This window comes from Rattus norvegicus, chromosome 20 (assembly GCF_036323735.1).
Source record: "Rattus norvegicus strain BN/NHsdMcwi chromosome 20, GRCr8, whole genome shotgun sequence".
NCBI classification, from domain to species: domain Eukaryota; kingdom Metazoa; phylum Chordata; class Mammalia; order Rodentia; family Muridae; genus Rattus; species Rattus norvegicus.
The window spans coordinates 2,164,326-2,190,300 of record NC_086038.1 but is presented as its reverse complement, the minus strand read 5'-3'; the positions used below and the strand labels follow the sequence as shown (position 1 = coordinate 2,190,300).

At 46.4% G+C, this 25,975-nt stretch overlaps 1 long non-coding RNA gene and 7 pseudogenes across 1 annotated transcript; 7 read left to right on the top strand and 1 right to left on the bottom strand.

Moving 5' to 3' along the window:
- Window positions 1-605: 605 nt before the first annotated feature.
- Window positions 606-23,836, top strand: LOC134483844 (uncharacterized). Its single transcript, XR_010060936.1, has 3 exons — window positions 606-3,078; window positions 6,418-7,757; window positions 15,755-23,836. It is a non-coding gene; the product is annotated as an uncharacterized LOC134483844 (long non-coding RNA).
- Rcrg1-ps32 (Riken clone 5830469G19 related pseudogene 32) lies at window positions 4,476-4,899 on the top strand (annotated as a pseudogene).
- On the top strand, window positions 7,537-8,015 carry 2901a1a2 (class I gene fragment 2901; annotated as a pseudogene).
- Rcrg1-ps33 (Riken clone 5830469G19 related pseudogene 33) lies at window positions 8,043-8,333 on the top strand (annotated as a pseudogene).
- On the bottom strand, window positions 12,533-12,769 carry 2824a1 (class I gene fragment 2824; annotated as a pseudogene).
- Window positions 12,535-12,771, top strand: 2950a1 (class I gene fragment 2950; annotated as a pseudogene).
- On the top strand, window positions 15,728-16,511 carry 2953a1a2 (class I gene fragment 2953; annotated as a pseudogene).
- 2959a1 (class I gene fragment 2959) lies at window positions 22,167-22,403 on the top strand (annotated as a pseudogene).
- Window positions 23,837-25,975: the final 2,139 nt, after the last annotated feature.

The window sequence follows — 25,975 nt, the reverse complement described above, 5'->3', positions numbered from 1 at the left end:
CTCCCACTATTATTGTGTGAGGTGCAATGTGTGTTTTGAGCTTTAGTAAGGTTTCTTTTACGTATGTAGGTGCCCTTGTATTTGGGGCATAGATATTTAGGATTGAGAGTTCATCTTGGTGGATTTTTCCTTTGATGAATATGAAGTGTCCTTCCTTATCTTTTTTGATGACTTTTAGTTGAAAATTGATTTTATTTGATATTAGAATGGCTACTCCAGCTTGCTTCTTCTGACCATTTGCTTGGAAAGTTGTTTTCCAGCCTTTCACTCTGAGGTAGTGTCTGTCTTTGTCTCTGAGGTGTGTTTCCTGTAGGCAGCAGAATGCAGGGTCCTCGTTGCGTATCCAGTTTGTTAATCTATTTCTTTTTATTGGGGAGTTGAGGCCATTGATGTTGAGAGATATTAAGGAATAGTGATTATTGCTTCCCGTTATATTCATATTTGGATGTTAGGTTATGTTTGTGTGCTTTCCTTCTCTTTGTTTTGTTGCCAAGATGATTAGTTTCTTGCTTCTTCTAGGGTATAGCTTGCCTCCTTATGTTGGGCTTTACCATTTATTATCCTTTGTAGTGCTGGATTTGTAGAAAGATATTGTGTAAATTTGGTTTTGTCATGGAATATCTTGGTTTCTCCATCTATGTTAATTGAGAGTTTTGCAGGATACAGTAACCTGGGCTGGCATTTGTGTTCTCTTAGGGTCTGTATGACATCAGTCCAGGATCTTCTGGCCTTCATAGTTTCTGGCGAGAAGTCTGGTGTGATTCTGATAGGTCTGCCTTTATATGTTACTTGACCTTTTTCCCTTACTGCTTTTAATATTCTTTCTTTATTTTGTGCGTTTGGTGTTTTGACAATTATGTGACGGTAGGTGTTTCTTTTCTGGTCCAATCTATTTGGAGTTCTGTAGGCTTCTTGTATGCCTATGGGTATCTCTTTTTTTAGGTTAGGGAAGTTTTCTTCTATGATTTTGTTGAAGATATTTACTGGTCCTTTGAGCTGGGAGTCTTCACTCTCTTCTATACCTATTATCCTTAGGTTTGATCTTCTCATTGAGTCCTGGATTTCCTGTATGTTTTGGACCAGTAGCTTTTTCCCCTTTACATTATCTTTGACAGTTGAGTCAATGATTTCTATGGAATCTTCTGCTCCTGCGATTCTCTCTTCCATCTCTTGTATTCTGTTGGTGAAGCTTGTATCTACAGCTCCTTGTCTCTTCTTTTGGTTTTCTATATCCAGGGTTGTTTCCATGTGTTCTTTCTTGATTGCTTCTATTTCCATTTTTAATTCCTTCAACTGTTTGATTGTGTTTTCCTGGAATTCTTTCAGGGATTTTTGTGACTCCTCTCTATGGGCTTCTACTTGTTTATTTATGATTTCCTGGAATTCTTTCAGGGATTTGTGCGATTCCTCTCTGTAGGCTTCTACTTGTTCTCTAAGGGAGTTCTTCACGTCTTTCTTGAAGTCCTCCAGCATCATGATCAAATATGATTTTGAAACTAGATCTTGCTTTTCTGGTGTGTTTGGATGTTCCATGTTTGTTTTGGTGGGAGAATTGGGCTCCGATGATGCCATGTAGTCTTGGTTTCTGTTGCTTGGGTTCCTGCGCTTGCTTCACCATCAGATTATCTCTAGTGTTACTTTTTTCTGCTATTTCTGACAGTGGCTAGACTGTCCTATAAGCCTGTGTGTCAGGAGTGCTGTAGACCTGTTTTCCTCTCTTTCAGTCAGTTATGGGGACAGAGTGTTCTGCTTTCGGGCATGTAGTTTTTCCTCTCTACAGGTCTTCAGCTGTTCCAGTGGGCCTGTGTCTTGAGTTCACCAGGCAGGTCACTTGCAGCAGAAAAGTTGGTCTTACCTGTGGTCTTGAGGCTCAAGTTCACTCGCGGGGTGCTGCCCTCGGGCTCTCTGTGGTGTGACAGAGAAGCTGACACTGAAACATGTTCAGTCAGGGACAAGGAGTCCAGCCACATGGAAAGGCATAAATTGACCTTCAGAAAATCCAGCAGGATTGAAGAAATTATTTATTCAGGTCAACGTTAAATGTAGACTGTTCTGGTCAGAATTGATCTTGCTCATGACAGTATCCAGAGTACCTAGGGACGTAGGCTGACTGCACACCTGAAGGAATTATCTAGAGTGAGTTACGCAGGCTGGAGAGATGGCTCAGAGGATCACAGCACTGTCTGCTCTTGCAGAGGTTCTCACTTCAATTCCCAGCACTGACATCATGGCTCACGACCATGAGTAATGCGATCCTAGGCCATCCTCTGGTGCACCGAAACACAGTACACTCATACACATAAAATAAATATACTCTTATGTGGATTGCTCTCTACATGCTGCTGACGGTGGGCAAAAGATGAGGCTACAACCTGAGATTGGGCAGTGGGAAAGGAAGGCGGGCTGACAGTTTTAGAGATGGGACAGAGAGACAGAGAAGACACAGGGTTGAGAGAAGATGGGGAAGAAGGATCCACTTGACTTGAAGTAGCCACAGGTGACTATGAATATCACAGAAGAATAGAATAATACAGCACATTTGCCCCATCCAGGAGTGCAGCTGGTGTTTCTGTCAAATGAGTTTTGTGATCTTTGAGTGATCATTTTAGGTTGAGTAATTACTGATGTAAATCTGACTGGTAAATTGCAAGCCTCTAGAGTTTTGAATTTACTGGGTTCTGGGGATTCTGGACAGCAGCCACAGGGGGCATATGGCTGGAAACATAAAAGACATTCAGAGGCAGGAAAATGGAAGGGAGAAAAACCATGGTTTACAAAATCAATGAGGAGGGAGACTGCAGACTGGACTGTAGCCAGCACTAGTTCAGATTTTTATCTTAAAATTTTTATTGGATATTTCATGTATTCACATTTCAAATGTTAACCCATATCCTGCCCCTCTCACTCTCCTCCCTCTCCCCCTGCCTCTATGAGGTGCTCCCAGTCCCACGCACCCACTCCCACATCAACATCCTGGGGTTTTTCTTCACAGGAACCAGGACTTCTCCTAATGATGACAGACAGTGCCATCCTTTGCTACAGAAGAGTCTTGGGCCATGAGACCCTCCATATCTACTTGTAGGTTGGTGGTTTAGTCCCTGGGAGTTCTGGAGGGATCTGTTTGGTTGATATTGTTGTTCCTCCTATGCGGATACAAATCCCTTCAGCTCCTTCAATCCTTTCTCTAACTCTTCCATTGGGTTCCCTATGCTCAGTGACATGGTTAGCTGCGAGCATCCTCATCTGTATCAATAAGGCTCTGGCAGAACCTCTCAGGAGAAATCTACTTCAGGCTCCTGTCAGCCAGCACTTTTTGGCATCAGCAATAGTGACTGGTTTATGTGGCTGCTTAAGGGAGGGATGCCCAGGAGCGGCAGATCTGGGTGACTTTTCCTTCAATCCCTGCTCCACTCTTTGTCCCTCTATTTCCTCCCATGAGTATTTTGTTCTCCTTCTGAGCAGCACTGAAGCATCCACATTTCAGTCGTCCTTCTTCTTAGATGACCTTAATTTTTAATCCAATTCTTAGTATCTGTGTACCTGGGACAAGCTACTGAACAAAGTGCCCGCTGCTCTTGGGCCCCTTCATCCCACAGTGAACTCCAGGGTCACAGCACCACATCCCTAGTGCCTAGCACACAGGAGCCTCCGATAACCACTGCCAACCGAATGCCACCAAGGACATCCTCCAGCTTGCTGGCTGTGAGAATTAAGTGAATAGTTTAAAAACACCTGTAGGACCATGGCATCTACTGCTATCTACTCCAGCCTCCCAGGGAAGGACAATACTGCTTCTCAAGCAGAGCCTGCTAATTTATGAGAAAAAAAACACTAAGAATGTACCATTAATTTCTACTGTGGCTTAGTGGGGTCACGCCTGCCCTCCTAGCAGTTAGGAAGCTGCATGAAGAACACCACAAATGCCAGCCAGCATTTCAGTTCCAGGATACAGAAAGAGACCCAGACCCCAAAACTACTGTTGTGTGAACTTCCTAGCTTCAAGTCTTATATTGAATTTTCATGTAATTCTATACCCTTTATCACAAAGGGTATATTGTTTAACTTTCTGTATTCCCAACATTTTTTGGGAGGAGGAGCACTAGAATTAAACTGAGTTCTTCTTTCCAGGAGGCAGTGCTCTACCACTGAGCTGTATTCCCAGAACTGCTTACTATTGTGAGATTAAGGTGTCTTAAAATTTCACACACTGCCTTTGACATCTCCATCCTCTGACGTCTTACAGCAAAGTAGCTGAGGTCACAGCCCTGCGAACCAGACTCTGCTTCCTTCCTCATTTCCACTGACTTTCTATGAGTGCGTCATTAGATATAAGGTCTGTACCAAGTACACACCATCTTGAACCCCACTTCAGCCTACTCACACACCTATGCTTTTAACACTTGGAAGACTAAGGCAGGAGAATCAGAGTTCAAAGCCAGCCTGTTCCAAAGAGAATGAGACCAAGCCTGAACTACAAGAACCTATCTGGAATTTCTAAAAGTATACAATTAAAGAAATGCAACAGAAGAATTAATTCGACAACTCCCGTATAAAAAGTTCATTAACAATTCCTCCTATTATGAGATCTGAAACTAAAAATGTCAGGATCAGAAAACAAAGCTCTGATACTGTGAGATCTTCTGTAGTCTTAGTCTCCTCTGGCCAACTAACAAGGGTGAGCTTCTCCCATGTCCTGTCTGAAACTGCTCAGTGACACAGAGCTGGGAAAGAAGTGAATACCACAGACCAATCCAGTACTAGTGACTGCAAACTGAAGCATTCACTGACTGCCTATGGCGATGCTACATTAGTCACTTTATTCTTTCAGACAAACGCAAGGACAGAAGAAAACTGTGGCACTTCTTTATCGATGTTTAAGACCATTTCTTAGGTGCTTTCGCTGCAGAGCTGGGGATTGAGCAATGATAGCAGGAAGGGGAAGGACAGAGGAAGTGCCTCTCTCCACAGCCAGGTGGGCAGGACTCCACCCCAGCCCACACTTGGACCCAACATCCTGCCTCACCCAGAGGCACCTCAGGGCAAGCAGTGGTTCTGATGCAGGAGTCCTGGTGGCTACTGAGTCCCCTTCCTGCCACTGCCCAGCTGCCCCATCTAAGATCACTGCAAATTGGTTCTGCCTTGCCCCATAAGTGATGGCTGCTGCTTATACAGCAGCTTCCAGAGGAACAACACTTACCAATTTGGAAGATCACAATTGCTGCTCTGTGCCTGTTTTTGAATTATTACATGCAACACGGACACATAAAATTAATCTTAAAAAACGAAAATATATATTTGAAAATGAAAAGAAGAGTGGCCTGGGCAGCCTCTCTTAGTCTTGTAAGGTATCTTTTGTAAGACTTACAGTGACAAAATGATGAAAAATCATGTTGAAGTCATCTTTTCCACCCTACATACCCTTCACACACTGTCCACAGTGCGCCCCTCTTCCTTTCTTTTGTCTCCCTTAGATGTTGAAGAAAAGCTAAGAGGGCTACCTACCCAGAACAAACAGAGGGCTGCAGATCCCCACGCTCCTGTCACAAACACAATGACTGCAGTCTCCCAAGGTCTACGACTGGAAAAAGACCAAAGAAGTCTCAGCCTGAAGGGAGAAATATCCTAAGGGCAGAAAAAAAAAATCAAGAGTTAGGAAAGCGTCCCTTGCTTCATAGAGAAGGAAGTTCTTAAAGACAAGGCAGAGTCCAGGGAAGGAAGGAAGGAGCAGGCGTCTGCTTTGTCAGAGGGACAGTGGAGGCCACCATGATCACTCAGTATCATATCCATTGCCTGGACCTCCCCACAAGGACTTTCATACAGCTCTTTACAATTGAAAACTAAAGACCAGGTTTGTAAAATAGACAGGAGGTATGAGGGACCCTGCAGACTGACCTTAGAGGAACACCCATGTTACTAAGGGTGCCCATGGTGTCTTCTGTATAGGAAGTGAGGGTCCTGCAAGGAGGCTCAGAGCTCCAGGACAAGAAAAGGCAAGTGTATGAGAGCTGAGACCTGCTAGTCAAGGGAGATTGCAGAAAAGAAATGCTGACCTCCATTAGGAAAACTTCATTTGACAACTGTCCTGCATGGGACTTTGACCTGTCTCCACCCAAAACTGACTTTATGGGCTGGGCTTTCCCACCTCATATAGACCCCAGGTCTGCTTACCAAGAAGAAGAGGTTCTGGTTCATGGTGAACACTAGATCCTTCCAACCTGCTCTAGAACAGATTACAGGACCCTGGCTTTCTTGCAGATCACTTCCTTTACATTGGATGAAGTGCAGTGTTCAGCCTATAATATGGTTTGGTGACTAATGTTACCCCTGACAAGTGGTGATATTGGCAACCTTATTAGGAAATGGAGGCGGGGGACACCAGTCACACAGTCTTTCTCTTTTTGAACCTCCTCTCCACAGAACAATTGGACTTCCTCATATTTTGTCATTACACTAAGAGAGAAATTGCTCGAATCTCAGGGTCTTCTTACATTTTTTCCGTTGCCCACTGAGCCCAGTTGGATCTGAGTTGACCAAGCAGCCACCATTCTCTACGGAAGGCAAATCTTGGAGGGTAAGAACAACGCTGACCTACAGTCATGGGAACCCATTTCACTCTAGATCATCTTAGAATTCCCTCAACCACCAGAATCATTTTTAGTGTGATTAACTAATTAAATTTTATCTCATAAGAGTGTGTCCAAGGGGGGCTGGAAAGATGACTCAGGGTTTAAGAGCACTGACTGCTTCCAGAGGTCCTGAGTTCAATTCCCAGCAACCACATGGTGGCTCACAACCATGTGTAATAAGATCTGATGCCCTCTTCTGGTGTGTCTGAAGACAGCTACAGTGTACTCATATAAAATAAATAAATAAATTTTAAAAAAAGAATATGTTCTAGATAAACCAAGAACGTGGTCTCTGGTACTTGAAGGAGAACTCCTGTTCTAAAGAAAAACACCCTTGGAGCTTGGAGGACAAGTTCAGTAAAGCAGTGGGGACAGCACTTTCCACCACCACTGACCACCCTAGTTCTATTCCTGAGCCCCACACAGTGGAAGGAAAGAACCAGGTTCTGCACTGGATAGTGAGATCCTAAGAAAATAACCAGGATTGCTGGGTGCACTGGTTGAGACGTCTGCACAGAGCTGCCCTAATCAAAGGTGTCTTGAATCTGTGATCTGCCTGATGGAACCCTGAATGCTTCTCCTGCTGCTGAGGGCAGCCGTGGCCTGGAACCTGACCAGAGAGGTCAATGTGGTATCTGGACTGAAGAGGGGAGAGTCTGAGGGGGTGTGCTGAGGATGCGGTGGGGTGTGCTGGGGCTGTGGTGTAGGGGTGGTAGAGTAGAACCAGGGTAGCTGCTTCCCCATGTTGCCCATGAGCCCCAGACCCTCTGGTGGAGTCCTGAGCTCTGCACCTACCCCCACTCCCAGAATGCACTCCTGCCTGTGGGTTCTGGAAGAGGTGGGAGTTACACCTTGTACTGCTCTCAGGCTCTCACTTATTTTGGTATTTTGTCACTACCCCATCACCAGTGACACATAGTTCCTGTGCGCACTGTGTCCACAGTGATGACAGTGATGCAGGAAGTCTCAGGATGGAACCTCTCACGCTGCTGGTGGAGCACAAGACTGCAGAGTTTTGGGAGCAAGAGACACACAGTGGAAAAGGTGAAGAGCAGACCTTAGGAGTGAACCTGAGGGCCCTGCTGAGTTACTACAACCAGAGCCAGGGCCAAGACCTCTCTGCTTCACTAGGTAAGGGACTGAGGGGCCTCATGACCCATGTGTGAGGTTCTTCCCCACCTTTAGGGACCAGGGGTGACTCAGGACCTGGGACCCTCTTTCACTTTCAGTTGAGAGGATTTCTAGGGAAGGATGGCTGGGCAGGCATGTCCTTGGGCTCCTGGGGGCTCCCACACAGTGGAAATCTGACTGTGACTTGGGGCCCAAAAGGAGTCTCCTACCCAGGTACCTGCAGAGTGTATACAATGGCCCCACTTACAGCACCCTAAATATTCGTTCCTATCATCAGATCTGATTCTAAGAATGTCAGGATCCAAAAACAAATCCTTGGTAATGTGAGTTCTTCTGTAGTCTTAGTTTCTCTTGTGCACTAACAAGGCTGAACTCTCCTGTCCTGTCTGAAACTGCTCAGTTACACAGAGCAGGGAAAGGACTACTAATCCAGTAATAGCGACACAAAACTGAAGCATTCACTGAATGCCTAAGGTGATGGTAGATTAGTCACTTTATACTTCGAGACAAACCCAAGGACAGAAGTAAACTGTGGCACTTCTTTATCGATATTCATGACACTTTCTTAGGTGCTTTCTCTGTGGAGCTGGGGACTGGGCATTGGTAGCATGCAGAGGCAGGAGCTAGGATAACCCATTTTCCACAGTCACCTTAGTGGTGGCCATGACTCCACCCCAGCCTGGGGACTGAGCTGGAACAACAGCTGCCCCACCCACCCACCCCGTGGGGGTGGGGGGCAGCAGAGCAAACGGGGCAGCAGAGCAGGCCAGGAGGCAGGGTGGGGCAGGTGATGCCTCATTTCCAAGACTCTGGCCAGCTGCTTCTTTGGGGACCAGGGTCCACTTGGCTGCTGCTGAAACACTGCTGCTGAGTCCCTGTGCCCTTGCTGCTGCTCCTGACACTGCTACATGCATTGCAAGCTGACTGCTCCTTGCCCCTTGAAAGGTCACTGCTGCTGCTGCTGCTGCTGCTGCTACATCAGCCCGGACAGTCAACACTTACAACCTGGCAGATGGTAAATCTGCTGCGCTCCTGTTTGTTAATTATTATGTGCAACACGTACAAATAAAATAAATCTTAAAAAAACAAAGTATATATTTGAAAATAACAAGAACAATAACAAGAAGCCTGGGCGCCCTCTCTTTCTCTTGTAAGGACTCATTTCTAAGGCAGTGACAAAATGCCTGAGAATTCATCTTGAGCTCAACTTTTCCACCCCACAGACCCTTCACCACCATTACACACTGCCCTCCGCAAGGCCCTCTCCATTCTTTATCTCCCTTAGATGTAGAAGACAAGCTAAGAGGGCTACCTATCCAGCACAGCCAGAGGGCTGCAGTTCCCAACACTCCTGTGCCAACCACAATGGCTGCAGTCTCCCGAAGCCTAGGACTGGAAGAGGACTGAAGAAGTCTCAGCCTGCAGGGAGAAATATCCAAAGGGCAGAAAGAAAAATCAAAACTTAGAAAAGCATCCCTTGCTTCACAGAGAAGGCAGATTTTTTTTAAAGGAAAAGAAATATAATACCACCACAGTTTCTTTGGAGACTTATGACATAAGGATCCAAGTATAGCATTACATCACCTAGAACATGCTTTGTGCCCTGGACTTCCTACACTCCTCCATCCTCAATCTCCGAACCCCTGGAATTGCAGGCACAAACCACTGTTCCTAAATCAATTAATTCTTTTCCCACTTTGGTTTTGTGAGACAGGATTTCTTTGTCATACAGAGCCCTGGGTGTCCTGGAACTCACAGAGGTCTACTTGCCTTTGGCTCCTGAATGCTGGATTATGATGATGTACCATCATGCCTGGCTCATATTAATTCTTTTATCCCCAGCTTTATTAAATTGGGTATTTCTTATTTACATTTCAAAGGATATTCATTTTTCTGGTTTCCATGCCATCCCGTAACCCCTCGACCTCCCTTCTACATGGGTGTTCCCCTCCACATCCTCCCCCCATTACTGCCCCCTCCAACAATCCTGATCACTGGGGGTTCAGTCTTAGCAGGACCCAGGGCTTCCCCTTCCACTGGTGCTCTTACTAGGATATTCATTACTACCTATGAGGTCAGAGTCCAGGGTCAGTCCATGTATAGTCTTTGGGTAGTGGCTTAGTCCCTGGAAGCTCTGGTTGGTTGGCATTGTTGTTCATATGGGGTCTCAAGCCCCTTCAAGCTCTTTCAGTCCTTTCTCTGAATCCTTCAATGGGGGTCCTGTTCTCAGTTCAGTGGTTTGCTGCTGGCATTCGCCTATGTATTTGCCATATTCTGGCTGTGTCCCTCAGGAGAGATGCACATCTGCTTCCTCTCAGCCTGCACTTCCTTGCTTCATCCATCTTATACAGTTTGGTGGCTGTATTTGTTTGGGCCACATGTGGGGCAGGATCTGAATGGCTGTTCCTTCAGCCTCTGTTCTACACTTTGCTTCCCTATTCCCTCCCAAGGGTATTCTTGTTCCCCTTTTAAAGAAGGAGTGAAGCATTTGAATTTTGGTCATCCTTCTTCAGTTTCATGTGTTCTGTACATCTAGGGTGATTTGAGCATTTGGGGTAATATCCACTTATCAATGAGTGCACACCATGTGTGTTATTCTGTGATTGGGTTACCTCACTCAGGATGATATTTTCCAGTTCCATCCATTGAGAAGGCAGTTCTTAAAGCCAAGGCAGAGTACAGGGAAGGGAGGAAGGAAGGAAGGAAGGAAGGAAGGAAGGAAGGAAGGAAGGAAGGAAGGAAGGAAGGAAGGGGCAGGTGTCTGCTTTACCAGAGGGACAGTGGAGTCTACCATGATCACTCAGTATCACATCGATTGTATAGACCTCCCCACAAGGACTTTCACAGAGCACTTTGCAATTGAAAACTACAGACTTCATTTTCAAAATAGACAGGAGGTATGAGGTACCCTGCATGATTGGCCTTAGAGGACCACCCATGTTACTCAGGGTGCCCATGATGTCTTCTGTATAGGAAGTGAGGGTACTGCATGAGGCTCAGATCTCCAGGACAAGAAAAGGCAAGGGTATGAGGGCTGAGTCCTGCTAGTCAATGGAGATTTCAGAAAAGAAATGCTGACCTCCACTAGGAAAACGTCATTGAAAACTTGGTTGCATGGGACTTTGACCTGTCTCCTCCCCAAACTGTGCTTTCCTGGTTTTCCCACCTGATATTGACCCCAGATCTGCTTGCCAAGAAGAAGAATCTCTGGTCATCGTGAACATTAGATCTTTTAACTTGCTCTAGAAAAGCTCTAGAAAATAGGTCCCGGGAATCCCTGCAGATCATTTGCCTTGTGCTGCACCAAATTCTGTCTATGACTGACTGTTTAGTGACTGACATGACTCCAGCAAGCTTGCTTTGTCAATCTCATTAGAATATGTGAGATGGTGTAGGCCAATCACAGTGACTGCTGAGAAATTAGCATACAAATATTCAAGAGCTCATTGGTTGGTCACCAGGTTTCCCACTAAGCTTTTTAACCTCCCCTGCTTCTTCCTTTAACTTTATGGTTTGTTATTCTAAGATAGAAAGTGCTGAAGGCTCTGGAGCTTCTGCAAATGTTCCCTTGGTCAGTGAGTTGAGCTAGGGGTGGGATGCCTGGTGCTGAGTTGGGCAGGCATGCCACCATTCTGCAGGGCTGGACAATTTGGGTGGGCAAGAATGACTCTCACCTCCAATCATGAGAACTCATGTAACCCGAGATCACGTTACAATTGCTTCAACCACCAGTCATTTTTAGTGTGATTGACTAATTAAACCTTACATTAAAAGAAAGTGTCCTTGGTAAACATAGATCTTGCTCTCAGGTGCTTGAAGTAAAACTCCTACAGCTCTAGAGGAAAACATATATGGAGCTGGAAGACAAGTTTAGTGGCTTAGTTTAGAAAGCACTTGTCACCAATGCTATCCCAGAGATCAAACCAGGTGAATGAGAGAACCAGGTTCGGCAATTTCCCTCTGAAATCCACATCTGTGCTGCAGTCAGATGATGGCTGGGAACACATGCAAAAAGACAGACAGACAGACACGCACATACACTCACATACACACACGCATACACAAAAACATGTATGTACATGGGCACATGCTCATACAGTAATGTAATTAACTTTAAAATCCAGAGTTTGGGGTCTTATGATAGGAAGGGAAAGAAGAAGAGGAAGGAGGAAGGAGATGAAGAAATAAGATTTTCCTGTAGGTCTCCTCTCAATTCCAGATTAGGAAAGGTGTGGGGAGAAGGGGACATGCCAGTGCTCTCTCCAGCATCACAGGGTCTGGACAAGTCTGATGTTGAGGTCTGGGATGGAGTAGACATAGCAAGCTATTTCCCATCTCCCTAGTCTCATGCCCCATCCCCACCCTCGGTGAAGTCCTTCTGCACTGGCACTGATGACAAGTTGGGTATAATGACCGGCATTCGATAGGGAGATTCTGACAAAGCAGCCAGCTTGTCTACGGGCATGAGTTATAAAGTCTGCACAGATCCCCAGGAATCAAACCTGCCCTACATATCGAGATCTGCTTACCTGGTGGCTTCCCTGGTCCCTATCCAGTATAGCACCTGTGAGTACAAGCAGGGAGGGGGAGGAAAATGGTCTCTGTAGAGCAGAGGGGGAGTGGCCACTGGGGAAGCCACGCCCCTACGTTTCTGACCACACCACCTGACACTTTTCTACCTGTGTCCCCAGTCATGTGCAGTATTCCCCTTCAGACCCTTGCATTCCCTTGGAGTCCCTGGAGGAGGTATGGGCCTCACCCCTACACTCCACAGGATCACACTCACTGTGGTATGTCCTCACTGCCCTGTCCTGGAGGAGCCCTGGTCCTTGGAAGGCTAGGGGGACAACAACCATTTGGTGAGCTTCCACAGGGACAAGAGATTACGAACCTAGGGCTTCCTGGATATGGCAGGAGGAGCCTGAGTACTGGGAGCTGGAGATAAAGAGGGCCAAGTGTGCAGAGCAGATTTTCCTACTGGACCAGAAGACCCTGCCTGGCTCCTGAGACCAGCCCTTTGTAGTCAGCAGCTCAGCTGCAGGCAAGTTTAGTTTCTGGCTCAGCGTGGACCAGAGCATCTCAGTCCTTAGTTGCTTCTTTCCACCCTTGACACCTAGCTCTGTTCCTCCATCTCTCCTTCCAATTTTGTGAGTTCACTGTGCAAAGGCGTCTTTCCCTGGACATTCCCTTCTCTAGTGTTTCCAGAGACACTCGGTCTCTGCAGACTCCTCTCCAGCCCTCACCTCAAGGGAGCCTCCATGACTATCCTGGGCTACAGCACTGCAGGCTGCAGGGGGGAGGCAGCTTCAGTCACAGCCATGCTTCAGGATCTGCTCCTGGATCTGGTTCTGCAGCCATGGCTCCTCCCCCTGACCTGGCAGCTCATAGATGGACGAGATGTTGGGGTGGACTGACTCTACCTGCTGGATCTGAAACTGGATGACAGCAGAATTGGTCAGCCTGCACGCGGCAGTGGGTCGTCTTCTATATCTCTTTTAATTTATCAGAAAGATGGTGGCTTCATTTACAAAGCTTTCAGCTGCTTGTTCCTTCTGCATTTTCATTTGTGTTAACCTTGATGTTTCTTATTGACTGTCTCTTAATGATTCCGAGGCATTTGTACAGTATTTGGCACCTGTTAGGTTCTCTTGTGGCCCCATGGATGGACGCTCTTTTGAGGTACAGGAACTTCTCCTTCTGCACATTAAGTCTTGTCACCTACGAAGGTTGACAGTGTTTCTCGGCCCCCGACTGGTGATCTCTGAAGGGGAGTCATACACATAAAATTGTAAAAACAATACAGAGGGCCATCAAGAGAGGCTCTGTGCCACACCTGAGGACATGGGTGTGATCCCAGGGATCCACAGGAAGGAAGAAGCCAGTCTCTTGAAATGTCTTCTGAGGCTGTCACAAGCGCTTGGTGGAATGCATGCACACACCCTCACTCCCACCATCATAAAATAATTTCACACACAACACACAAACACACAAAAAACAACAAAAACAACAAAGCAAACCAGAAAAAAAACCCACCGGGTTTTGTTCCAAATATCTCTTTATGACACTTATGGGATAAAGAGTGGTGTGACCACATCCCCATCAGCCCTCACCTGCCCACCTACCCCTTCCTATATGCTAATGGTCAGGAGTAGTGTAGGCACAGAAAGGAGTCTGGCTATAGCAGAGTGAAAAGGGAGAAGGAGTCCTCAGAAGGATGGCTTGTGGCAAGACACTATCCCCAGGAATGAACCCACAGCCTCTCCACCCCAGGCCAACCTGACAAGAGTCTGACCTTTTAGCTGTACCCTCCCTGCCCTTCAGTTCCCTTGACTGTTGATTGACTATTGGTGAGGAGGACTTGGGACTGAGGACAGAAAGATCTGCAGACCCAGAGAGACTTTCTCCTGTTTCTCCTACTTGTGGTTCATGAGCCACAATAAATGGCTTTCTTCAACTGCGAATTCGAAGCGATGTTGGAGTTTTCTCTGCAGCTGGCACTTGCTCTTGAGATTTTTCCTGACTTATTTGCCTGACTGGCAGAGAAAATAAACCAGTCAAGACTTTTTTGGACTGTGTCAATATTAGGGGAGGATTAAACTCTACATTCAATATCTTGATGCTAAAACTGTGGGGTTACTTTTATTTTTGCAAATTCATTAAAGGTTTTGCATGGGTGCACACACAGCAGAGTGGCAGCAGGACAGCGGTTTCTCTGGTGAGTGGATCTGACTTCTCAGCACTGATTAGGCTCACCTTCCACCTATCTGGAACCTGGACAGAAAGAAGGTTGAAAGAGAACTATCCCTATCCCTACTCCTCAATGAGGATCAACAGAACCTCTCTCTGATATGTTATTAAGGGCCTGCACTCACCTGGGGTGTGAACACACAGCAGACACTGAGTTTGTCTCAACAGGAAAAACCATGCATCACTTGGAGGAGCTGAGGCACCAACACCACCCTCCCCATCTGCCCTAATCTCCAGCTTTTGCAGGATTTGATTCCCTGCTGAAACACTCGCCCTCCACAAGGGTTTCTTCCTGGGTCCCTGTTTCACTGTAAAGCAGCTAGCCCTTTCTGCTAAGTAAAGTATCCTGTCCTTTTCTCTGCAGTAATTTACTGACTTTGAGTGAAATTGAGAGGAAGAGAAAGGGACACTTTGAAAAGTTATATTCATCTTTATTTCTACATTCTTCTTCTCTAAAACCTCTTCAAATATCCACTCTCCAGAAATTCTCCAAAAACAAAAAAAAAAAAAACCTTAATTTCAAAATTCCCTTTTAATTTCTAAATTATTCTACTTGTCTTTCCTTCTCCTTCTTCCTCCTAATCTTGCTCTCTCCTCCTGAATCTTGCTCTCTCCTCCTGCTTGGAGTAATAATGCCATGCAATGTCATCCTTGCTAGTTTTTTCTACTTTTCTAGAGGAATAGATTCTATGACTTTTCCAAGCATCGTTTTTTTTTAATTACAAAATTTCTCGAGAGAGAGACCCAACCGCCTGGTCAGGTGGGCACTCCTGAGGCTGCAGAGCGGAAGAGACCACCAACACTGCCCACCCCTGCCCACAACCCTGGCCCAAGAGGAAACTGTATAAGGCCTCTGGGCTCCCGTGGGGGAGGGCCCAGGAGCGGCAGGACCTCTGCCTCTTCCCCACCTGCATCCCAAGCCTTGTGACCTGCTCCCCTCCAGGCTGGGCACCCACAGGGCATCCCAGGTGGAGGTGGGTTCTCACCATGCCCTGCCCCCCCCCAGGCAGACCCAGGCAGGTGAGTGAGGGGTGGGAGGGGAATGGCCTCTGTGTGGCCCTCTGGGTCCTCACCAGGAATCTGCAATCACAATGCCACAACCCAGACCCCCTGCCTCTTCCCCACTTGCAGCACAAGCCTTGTGACCTGTTCCCCTCCAGGCTGGGCACCCACAGGGGTGTCCCAGTTGGAGGTGGGGTCTCTCGGTGCGCTGCCCCCAGGCTCACACTCGCTGCCCTATTTCTCTACAGCAGAGTTCCTGTCCAGTCTCTGGGAGCCCTGATTGATTACTGTGGTGTACATGGATGGCACACGGTTAAATCGCTTGGATAGCGACCTGGAGAATCCCAGGATGGAGCCAGGGACGGGGTTGATGGCCGGCCAGGGTCAGAGTATTGGGATCCCGAGAAGCAGAGAGCAATGGCTGTGGACCAGACTTACCTGATGAATTTGAGGACAGCCCTGCACTACTACAACCAGAGGAACCAGAGAAGCAGTGAGGCAAGGCTGAGGACTAGAATTACCCTGAGAACTTGTGGACAGCCCTGCAGTACTACAACCAGAGCAAGGGCGGTGGCCGCTCCCTTTCACTTTGCACTGGAGTAATAGGACCCATGTGCCCTGTCTGAGGTTTGTCCCAAACCTGAGGGACACAAGGGGACCCAAGATCTGGGACCCACTTTCACTTTAAGTGAAGGGATTCCTAGGTCTGGGCTAACTGAGGAGTCCCTAGGGCTCTCACACTCTCCACAGCTTGAATGGCTGTGACTTGAGGTTTGACCAGAGCTTCCAATGAGGGTAATGGCAGCTCGCCTATGACTGTAATAGCTTATATCGCCCTGAAGGAAAACCTGACAGTATGGACCGCGATGAACACGGCTGGACTGATTACCCGACACAAGTGGGAGCAGGCTGGTGCTGCAGAACTTTACAAGGCCTACCTGGAGGGCTAGCTCCTGGGGTGGATGCTCACTTACAGGGAGCACTGGAAGGAGAAGCTGCTGTGCACAGGTAAAGAGGACCCGGGATTCTCCAATCTCTGCCCTTGGGCTGGGGCTCAGTCCTGGGGAACAAGAAGCCCTCAGCTGTGGTGTTGCTGCTGACTCCTCCTGTTTTGCTCTTTGGAAATGTTACTTCCTTGGTCTTTAATTTCTTCAGTCCTTTGTGAAGTGGGGGCTTTATTCCCTTGTGTGCAGTGCAGCTGGTGCAGAATTTCTCCTGCTCTGGCCTCTGTTCCCTCTGCTGGTCCTGTCCTTTTCTGTGTGGAGAATTTATGACCATGCTGACACAGGACCTCATGAGCTCCTGTGCACTGCTGTTCTACCTCAAGTCCTTCCCCACTCCATTACTAAATGGTGTCCCCTAGGTTTTCTGTGGGAAGTTTTTCAATTTTTAAGCTAAGGTCTTGAGTGATTTCAACTTTGATGTTGAACAAAGTGAGAGGTGAAAATCTAAATTCATTTCTTCAGAACAACTATCATGAAATTATATCTAGTATGGGATATTTCCTCCCATATCTTATCTTGTATGCTCTGTGGAATATTGAGAATGCATAGCGTTGATAGTTCATGTCCAAAATCTCTAACCATGGCTTTGATTTTCCTGTCGTTTTTATGCCAATTCCACCTTGTTCCCCTCACTACAGCTCTGCCTTCCCTGTGAGGCTGAGACTGAAACCCCTCCAGTCTGATTCCTTAGACTACGTGGCTCTGTGTAGTCTTTTGTATTATTTTCTAAATCTATCAAATGAATGAGAATCATAAATTAGTTCATTAAGTCTGCAGGGTTCTTTAGTAGAATGGCCATTTTTATAACATTAACACTGCCAGTTTTTTTGGGGGGGGGCCAATTCATCAGATACAATTTACAACCTAACAGTATAAAGCCCAATACACCTCCCTCCCTTAAAAGCATTTGAAACAAGCTGTGAAGGTCCAGCGGGGAATCTTAACCTGACCTGCCATGTTGTCCTCTAACTCTGCCAGTCTTGAAGCAAGGGCTTTAGCTCCACCTTCAGACATCCTCCTGACTGATTTCCTGTCACAGTACCTTAACGTCAGCAAGGTAGACTTCTGTCCTTTCCTTGCTTTGATAGATCCCTGAACTCTTAATTCTTTCAGAGATATTTTCAATGACATGTTTTCCCTCATGTCCTCCTCTGAGAAAACACTGTTGTGTAAGGGAAGGCTACGTGTTTTTACATTGATTTTGTGTCCTTAAACAATAGGGTTTTCTTAGGTCCAGGATTTTCCCGTGATTCACCTGGGTCTATAAGCAAAGGATCCTCCTGTTTAGACCAATAGTTAATATGACTTCTTCCTGTCCTATGCTGATCCCTTTTAAACCTCTCTTTTGCTTAAGAGTGAAGCAAGTGTAATTTCCCTCCTTGTGTTTGGCTTTTCCATCTATTATCCTTTGTAGGGCTGAGTTTGTAGAAAGATATAGGTAACTTTAGTTTTGTTATAGAATATCTTGGTTTCTCCATCTACAGTCGCCTGGGCTGGCATTTGTGTTCTCTTAGGGTCAGTATGACATGTGTCCGGGATCTTTTGGCTTTCATAGTCTCTGGTGAGAAATCTCCTGTAATTCTGATAGGTCTGCCTTTATATGTTACTTGACATTTTTTCCTTAATATACTTTCTTGGTTTTGTGCATTTGGCATTGTGACTATTATGCTATGGGAGGAATTTCTTTTCTGGGCCAAATTGTTTGGAGTTCTGTAGACTTTTCCTCTGTTTATGGGCATCTCTTTCTATGGGTTTGGGAAGTTTTCTTCTTTAATTTAGTTGAATATATTCATGTGCTCTTTAAGTTGGGAGTCTTCACTCTCTTCTATACCTATTATTCTTAGGTTTGATCTTTTCACTGTGTCCTGAATATCCTGTATGTTTGTAAAATTCCATTTTACATTATCTTTGATGGTTGTGTCTATGTTTTTTGTGGTATCTGTTGCTCCTGAGATTCTCTCTTCTATCTCCTGTTTCCTGTTCATGATGCTCGAATCTATGACTCCTGACCACTTCTCATGTTTTCTATCTCCAGGGTTCTCTCACTTTGGGCTTTCTTTATTGTTTCTATTTCCATTTTTAACTCCTAAGTGATTTTGTTCAATTTCTTCTCTTGTTTGGTTGTGTTTTCCTGTAATTCTTTAAGGGTTTTTTTTTTTCCGGAGCTGAGGTCCAAACCCAGGGCCTTGCAATTGCTAGGCAAGAGCTCTCTACCACTGGACTTAATCCCTAACCCCTCTTTAAGGGTTTTTTGTGTTTCTTCTTTAAGGGCTTCTACTTGTTTAATTGCTTGTCCTGTATTCCCTTATGGGATTTACTGGTTTCCTTCTTAAAGTCCTCCATCATCATGAAAAAATATGATTTTCAACTCTTGCTTTTCTGGTGTGTTTGGATATCCAGTGTTGGCTTTAGTGAGAGAACTGGACTCTGAGGCTGCCACCTAGTCTTGGTTTCTGTTGCTTGGTTTCCTGCACTTGCCTCTCACCATCAGGTTGTCTCTGGTGTTAGCTTGTCTTGCTGTTTCTGATGGAGATTTGACCATCCTGTAGGCCTGTGTGTCAGCACTCCTGTAGACCTGTTTTCCTCTTTTCTTTCAGCCATATAGTCACTCCTGGCAGCTGGTTTTCAGCTCTCAGCGAGGGCAGCAACCTTAAGACTCATGCCCATCTCTGGTCCTAGGACCCTGTGCACAGGGGTCACAGATGGCACAAGGCGTTTTCCTCTTGGATCAGTAATATGGGCAGAGAGTAGTCTCCTCTGGTTTTTCAGGAGTACCTGCACCTCTAAGGGTCCAGCTCCCCACCCTCCCCACCCCCAACCCCCCTGGGATTGGAGTGCAGGGAGCTGTTTGACCAGTTCAGTTCAGTTCTTGATGCACACCAGAACCACAGGTACTGACAGCTTACTGCTCCTATATTCCTGTATCCAGAGGCACTTAGCAGTTTCCTCTTGGGCCAGGGATGTGGGCAAATGTAGGCAGAAGTGGAAGTCTGTCCTGTAGTCTCAGGATTGTCCCCACTTCTGGGTGCTCAGCTCTATTTCCCTAGGGTTTGGGAATGGGTAGTTTTGGGATTGGGCAGTCAATGGTCTTAATCTCAGAGCCATCATTCCAGGATGTCTAGTCTTGATGAGAACATATGTAAACATTCTCGGTTTTAAGCTTCTTATTCAATGTATAATTTGAATATATATTTGAGCTTTTAGAGAACTTTTGTAATTTAAAAAAAACGATGCTTGGAAAAGTCATAGAATCTATTCCCCTAGAAAAGTAGAAAAAACTAGCAAGGATGACATTGCATGACATTATTACTCCAGAGCAGGGGGAGAGAGCAAGATTAGGAGGAAGAAGGAGAAGGAAAGACAAGTAGAATAATTTAGAAATTAAAAGGGAATTTTGAAATTAAGGGTTTTTTGTTTGTTTTTGGAGGATTTCTGGAGAGAGGATATTTGAAGAGGTTTTAGAGAAGAAGAATGTAGAAATAAAGATGAATATAACTTTTCAAAGTGTCCCTTTTTCTTCCTCTCAATTTCACTCAGAGTCTGAGCTGGTAAATTACTGCAGAGATAAGGACAGGATACTTTACTTAGCAGAAAGGGCTAGCTGCTTTACAGTGAAACAGGGACCCAGGAAGAAACCCTTGTGGAGGGCGAGTGTTTCAGCAGGGAATCAAATCCTGCAAAAGCTGGAGATTAGGGCAGTGGGGGAGGGTGGTGGAGGTGCCTAAGCTCCTCCAAGTGATGCATGTTTTTTCCTGTTGACACAAACCCAGTGTCTGCTCTGTGTTCACACCCCAGGTAGTGCAGGCCCTTAATAACATATCAGAGAGAGGTTCTGTTGATCCTCATTGAGGAGTAGGGATAGGGATAGTCTCTCTTCAACCTTCTTTCTGTCCAGGTTCCAGATAGGTGGAAGGTGATCCTAATCAGTGCTGAGAAGTCAGATCCACTCACCAGAGAAACCGCTGTCCTGCTGCCACTGCGCTGTGTGTGCACCCATGCAAAACCTTTAATGAATTTGCAAAAATAAAAGTAACCCCACAGTTTTAGCATCAAGATGTTGAATGTAGAGTTTAAAGCTCCCGTGATATTGACACAGTCCAAAAAAGTCTTGACTGGTTTATTTTCTCTGCCAGTCAGGCAAATAAGTCAGGAAAAATCTCAAGAGCAAGTGCCAGCCGCAGAGAAAACTCCAACATTGCATAGAATTTGCAGTTGAAGAAAGCCGTTTATTGTGGCTCATGAACCACATGTAGGAGAAACAGGAGAGAGTCTCTCTGGGTCTGCAGATCTTTCTGTCCTCAGTCCCAAGTCCTCCTCACCAATAGTCAATCAACAGTCAAGGGAACTGAAGGGCAGGGAGGGTACAGCTAAAAGGTCAGACTCTTGTCAGGTTGGCCTGGGGTGGAGAGGCTGTGGGCTCATTCCTGGGGATAGTGTCTTGCCACAAGCCATCCTTCTGAGGACTCCTTCTCCCTTTTCACTCTGCTATAGCCAGACTCCTTTCTGTGCCTACACTACTCCTGACCATTAGCATATAGGAAGGGGTGGGTGGGCAGGTGAGGGCTGATGGGGATGTGGTCACACCACTCTTTATCCCATAAGTGTCATTAAGAGATATTTGGAACAAAACCCGGTGGGTTTTTTTTCTGGTTTGGTTTGTGTTTTTGTTGTTGTTTGTGTGTTTGTGTGTTGTGTGTGAAATTATTTTATGATGGTGGGGAGTGAGGGTGTGTGCATGCATTCCACCAAGCACTTGTGACAGCCTCAGAAGACATTTCAAGAGACTGGCTTCTTCCTTCCTGAGGATCCCTGGGATCACACCCATGTCCTCAGGTGTGGCACAGAGCCTGTCTTGATGGCCCTCTGTATTGTTTTTATACTTTTATGTGTGTGGCTCCCCTTCAGAGATCACCAGTCGGGGGCCGAGAATCACTGTCAACCTTTCTAGGTGACAAGACTTAATGTGCAGAAGGAGAAGCTCCTGTACCTCAGAAGAGCGTCATCCATGGGGCCCCAAGAGAACCTAAAAGATGCCAAATACTGTGCAACTGCGTGGGAATCATTAAGAGACAGTCAATAAGAAATTACATCCAGGTTAACACAAATGAAAATGCAGAAGGAACAAGCAGCTGAAAGCTTTGTAAATGAAGCCACCATCTTTCTGATAAATTAAAAGAGAAATAGAAGAAGACCCACTGCCGCGTGCAGGCTGACCAATTCTGCTGTCATCCAGTTTCAGATCCAGCAGGTCGAGTCAGTCCACCCCAACATCTCCTCCATCTGTGAGCTGCCAGGTCAGGGGGAGGAGCCATGTCTGCAGAACCAGATCCAGGAGCAGATCCTGAAGCATGGCTGTGATTGAAGCTGCCTCCCCCCTGCAGCCTGCAGTGCTGGAGCCCAAGATAGTCATGGAGGCTCCCTTGAGGTGAGGGCTGGAGAGGAGTCTGCAGAGACCGAGTGTCTCTGGAAACACTAGAGAAGGGAATGTCCAGGGAAAGACGCCTTTGCACAGCGAACTCACAAAATTGGAAGGAGAGATGGAGGAACAGAGCTAGGTGTCAAGGGTGGAAAGAAGAAACTAAGGACTGAGATGCTCTGGTCCACGCTGAGCCAGAAACTAAACTTGCCTGCAGCTGAGCTGCTGACTACAAAGGGCTGGTCTCAGGAGCCAGGCAGGGTCTTCTGGTCCAGTAGGAAAATCTGCTCTGCACACTTGGCCCTCTTTATCTCCAGCTCCCAGTACTCAGGCTCCTCCTGCCATATCCAGGAAGCCCTGGGTTCGTAATTTCTTGTCCCTGTGGAAGCTCACCAAATAGTTGTTGTCCCCCTAGCCTTCCAAGGACCAGGGCTCCTCCAGGACAAGGCAGTGAGGACATACCACAGTGAGTGTGATCCTGTGGAGTGTAGGGGTGAGGCCCAGACCTCCTCCAGGGACTCCAAGGGAATGCAAGGGTCTGAAGGGGAATACTGCACATGACTGGGGACACAGGTAGAATAGTATCAGGTGCTATGGTCAGAAACGTAGGGGCGTGGCTTCCCCAGTGGCCACGCCCCCTCTGCTCTACAGAGGCCATTTTCCTCCCCCTCCCTGCTTGTACTCACAGGTGCTATACTGGATAGGGACCAGGGAAGCCCCCAGGAAGGCAGATCTTGAGATGCAGGGCAGGTTTGATTCCTGGGGATCTGTGCAGACTTTATAACCCATGCCCGTAGACAAGCTGGCTGCTTTGTCAGGATCTCCCTATCCAATGCGGGTCATTATAGCCAACTTGTCATCAGTGCCAGTGCAGAAGGACTTCACCGAGGGTGTGGATGGGGCATGAGACTAGGGAGATGGGAAAGAGCTTGCTATGTCTACTCCATCCCAGACCTCAACAGCAGACTTGTCCAGACCCTGTGATGCTGGAGAGAGCACTGGCATGTCCCCTTCTCCCCACACCTTTCCTAATCTGGAATTGAGAAGAGACCTACAGGAAAATCTTATTTCTTCATCTCCTTCCTCCTTCCTCTTCTTCTTTCCCTTCCTATCATAAGACCCCAAACTCTGGATTTTAAAGTTAATTACATTACTGTATGAGCATGTGCCCATGTACATACATGCATTTGTGTATGCGTGTGTGTATGTGAGTGTATGTGCATGTCTGTCTGTCTGTCTGTCTGTCTGTCTGTCTGTCTTTTTGCATGTGTTCCCAGCCATCATCTGGTGGCATTTGGTTGGCAGTGGTTATCAGAAGCTTCTGTGTGCTAGGCACTAGGGATGTGGTGCTGTGACCCTGGAGTTCACTGTGGGATGAAGGGTCCAAGAGCAGCGGGCACTTTGTTCAGTAGCTTGTCCCAGGTACACAGATACTAAGAATTGGATTAAAAATTAAGGTCATCTAAGAAGAAGGAAGACTGAAATGTGGATGCTTCAGTGCTGCTCAGAAGGAGAACAAAATACTCATGGGAGGAAATAGAGGGACAAAGAGTGGAGCAGGGATTGAAGGAAAAGTCAGCCAGATCTGCTGCTCCTGGGCATCCCTCCCTTAAGCAGCCACATAACCCAGTCACTATTGCTGATGCCAAAATGTGCTGGCTGACAGGAGCCTGAAGTAGATTCCTCCTGAGAGGCTCTGCCACAGCCTTATTGATACAGATGAGGATGCTTGCAGCTAACCATGTCACTGAGCATGGGGAACCCAATGGAAGAGTTAGAGAAAGGATTGAAGGAGCTGAAGGGATTTGTATCCTCATAGGAGGAACAACAATATCAACCAAACAGATCCCTCCAGAGCTCCCAGGCACTAAACCACCAACCTACAAGTAGACATGGAGGGTCTCATGGCCCAAGACTCTTCTGTAGCAAAGGATGGCACTGTCTGTCATCATTAGGAGGAGAAGTCCTTGTTCCTGTGAAGAAAAATTCCAGGATGTTGATGTGGGAGTGGGTGGGTGGGACTGGGAGCACCTCATAGAGGCAGGGGGAGAGGGAGGAGAATGAGAGGGGCAGGAAATGGGTAACATTTGAAATGTGAATACATAAAATATCCAATAAAGTCCAAGGTAGGGATGACTCCAAGGCTCTTAGCAGAGAATGAGAGAAATGGAAGGCTTCTGTGACAACCTCTCCCTTATTACACCCCTCAAAAAAAAAAAAAGAATTTGGAAGGGAAGCCATTGGAAGAAAACTTTAAAAAATGTGACAAGGATACTCACATATATTTCTACACAGCCGATGGCTTCTGTCAGGGGTGGGTGAGGAAGGAACCAGGTATCTTTAAGGGGGATGGCCACTGGGAGTTTCACCGTGCTCCAGTGCAGCATATTTGGGCAACACAATAAGATTAGGCATTGTTTCCTTTTTTGTTTTCTGGGAGGTCATAAGGATTGGGGGAGGTCAACTGGGAGGAGTGGGAAGTGAATGGGATTGGGGTCCATCATGTGAAATTTCCGAATAATCAATAAATACATTAAGTTAGAGAAAGAGAGAAGTAAAGTCCCCCTGCGTCACTTTTTATAAGATTGCATACTGAATATCTTTCCAAAGCTGTGATTTGAGGGCAGAGCATCTGGAAGCTTGCTTTGATGTGGAACAAGGACAGCTGAGGTACTGGACCTTGGAATTAGCTTTTAAGTGGAAGAACTGAATGCCACAGACAATGGCGCGGCCAACTGAACTAACATGCAAGTCCCAGACCCAGTCAGGTGATCGGCTCTGTACAAGGTTCCCCTGTTCACAGCATCCTCATAGGGCACTTTGGGAGGCACTGAGTGCAGATCACTGATGCCTGCATCTCTGTTGTTGGAGACATTTAGGATGTGGGTGCAGACTCTGATTTCTTCCACAGGGCAAGGGAATCCATCCCCATCCCTGACAGCTGAGACAGGAGGAGTAACTCATGTTCCCTGTAGATAAGGAGGGTTTTTCTGGTTAGATCTCTACAGTCAGAGGCAGAAGCAGCAGGCTTCTGGTGGGTGTTATTTTCCCATGTAACCTTAATGAGGGTAGCACACACCTTACTCTGGTGGGACTGTGCTCCACCCAAGGGAACCAATTGAGCCTGGGGACATCCTGCCATGCAAATGTATTGCAAATCTAACCCAGTTTACTCAAGCATTCAATTTCTCATAGCCAGTTTGTGTGTGTGTGTGTGTGTGTTTGTTTGTGTGTGTGTTTGTGTGTATGTGTGTGTATGTGTGTGTGTTTGTGTGTATGTGTATGTGTATGTGTGTGTGTTTGTGTGTGTATGTGTTTGTTTGTGTGTACATGTGTATGTGTTTGTGTGTATGTGTGTGTATATTTGTGTGTGTGTTTGTGTGTATGTGTATGTGTATGTGTGTGTTTGTGTGTGTATGTGTGTTTGTTTGTGTGTACATGTGTGTGTAAGTGTGTACGTGTATGCGTTCGTGTGTGTGTGTGTGTGTGTGTGTGTGTGTGTGTGTGATTGCTTGTTTCTTTTTGTTCTGTTTTTAGAGACAGAGTTTTTCTGTGTAGCTCTGGATCTTGTGGAATTTGCTCTGTAGACCAGGTTGGCCTCAAACTTAGAAACCTACCTGCCTCGGCCTCTCAATTGCTCAGATTAAAAGTATGTGCCCCCAGTGTCTGCCATAAGTTGATATTTTTGAAATTCATTTGTTTATTTGCTTACCTATTCACGTAATGTATGTGAGTACTCTGTCTCTCTTCAGACATGCCAGACGATGGAACCAACAGGTCAGGAGTGGCTGACTCACTGCTCAGGCCAACCTCCCCACTCTTGCTAACTTGCATAGTGTGAGAGACTTAGCTGGGGCTCTCAGAGGTTCCCAGTGCATAGCCTCCTTCTTCCTTGAGCCTGTTGCTACCTTGTGCACTTAGTTTATTCTGGATACTTAAACTGACAGTTCTGGAAGGCACCTGTTTCTCTTTCATAAGGCCATCCGGGGTTGTCATCTGGCTTTCTCTTGTCCTCCACTTTGCTGGGTTGGTGGCCTCTCAGGCTCAAA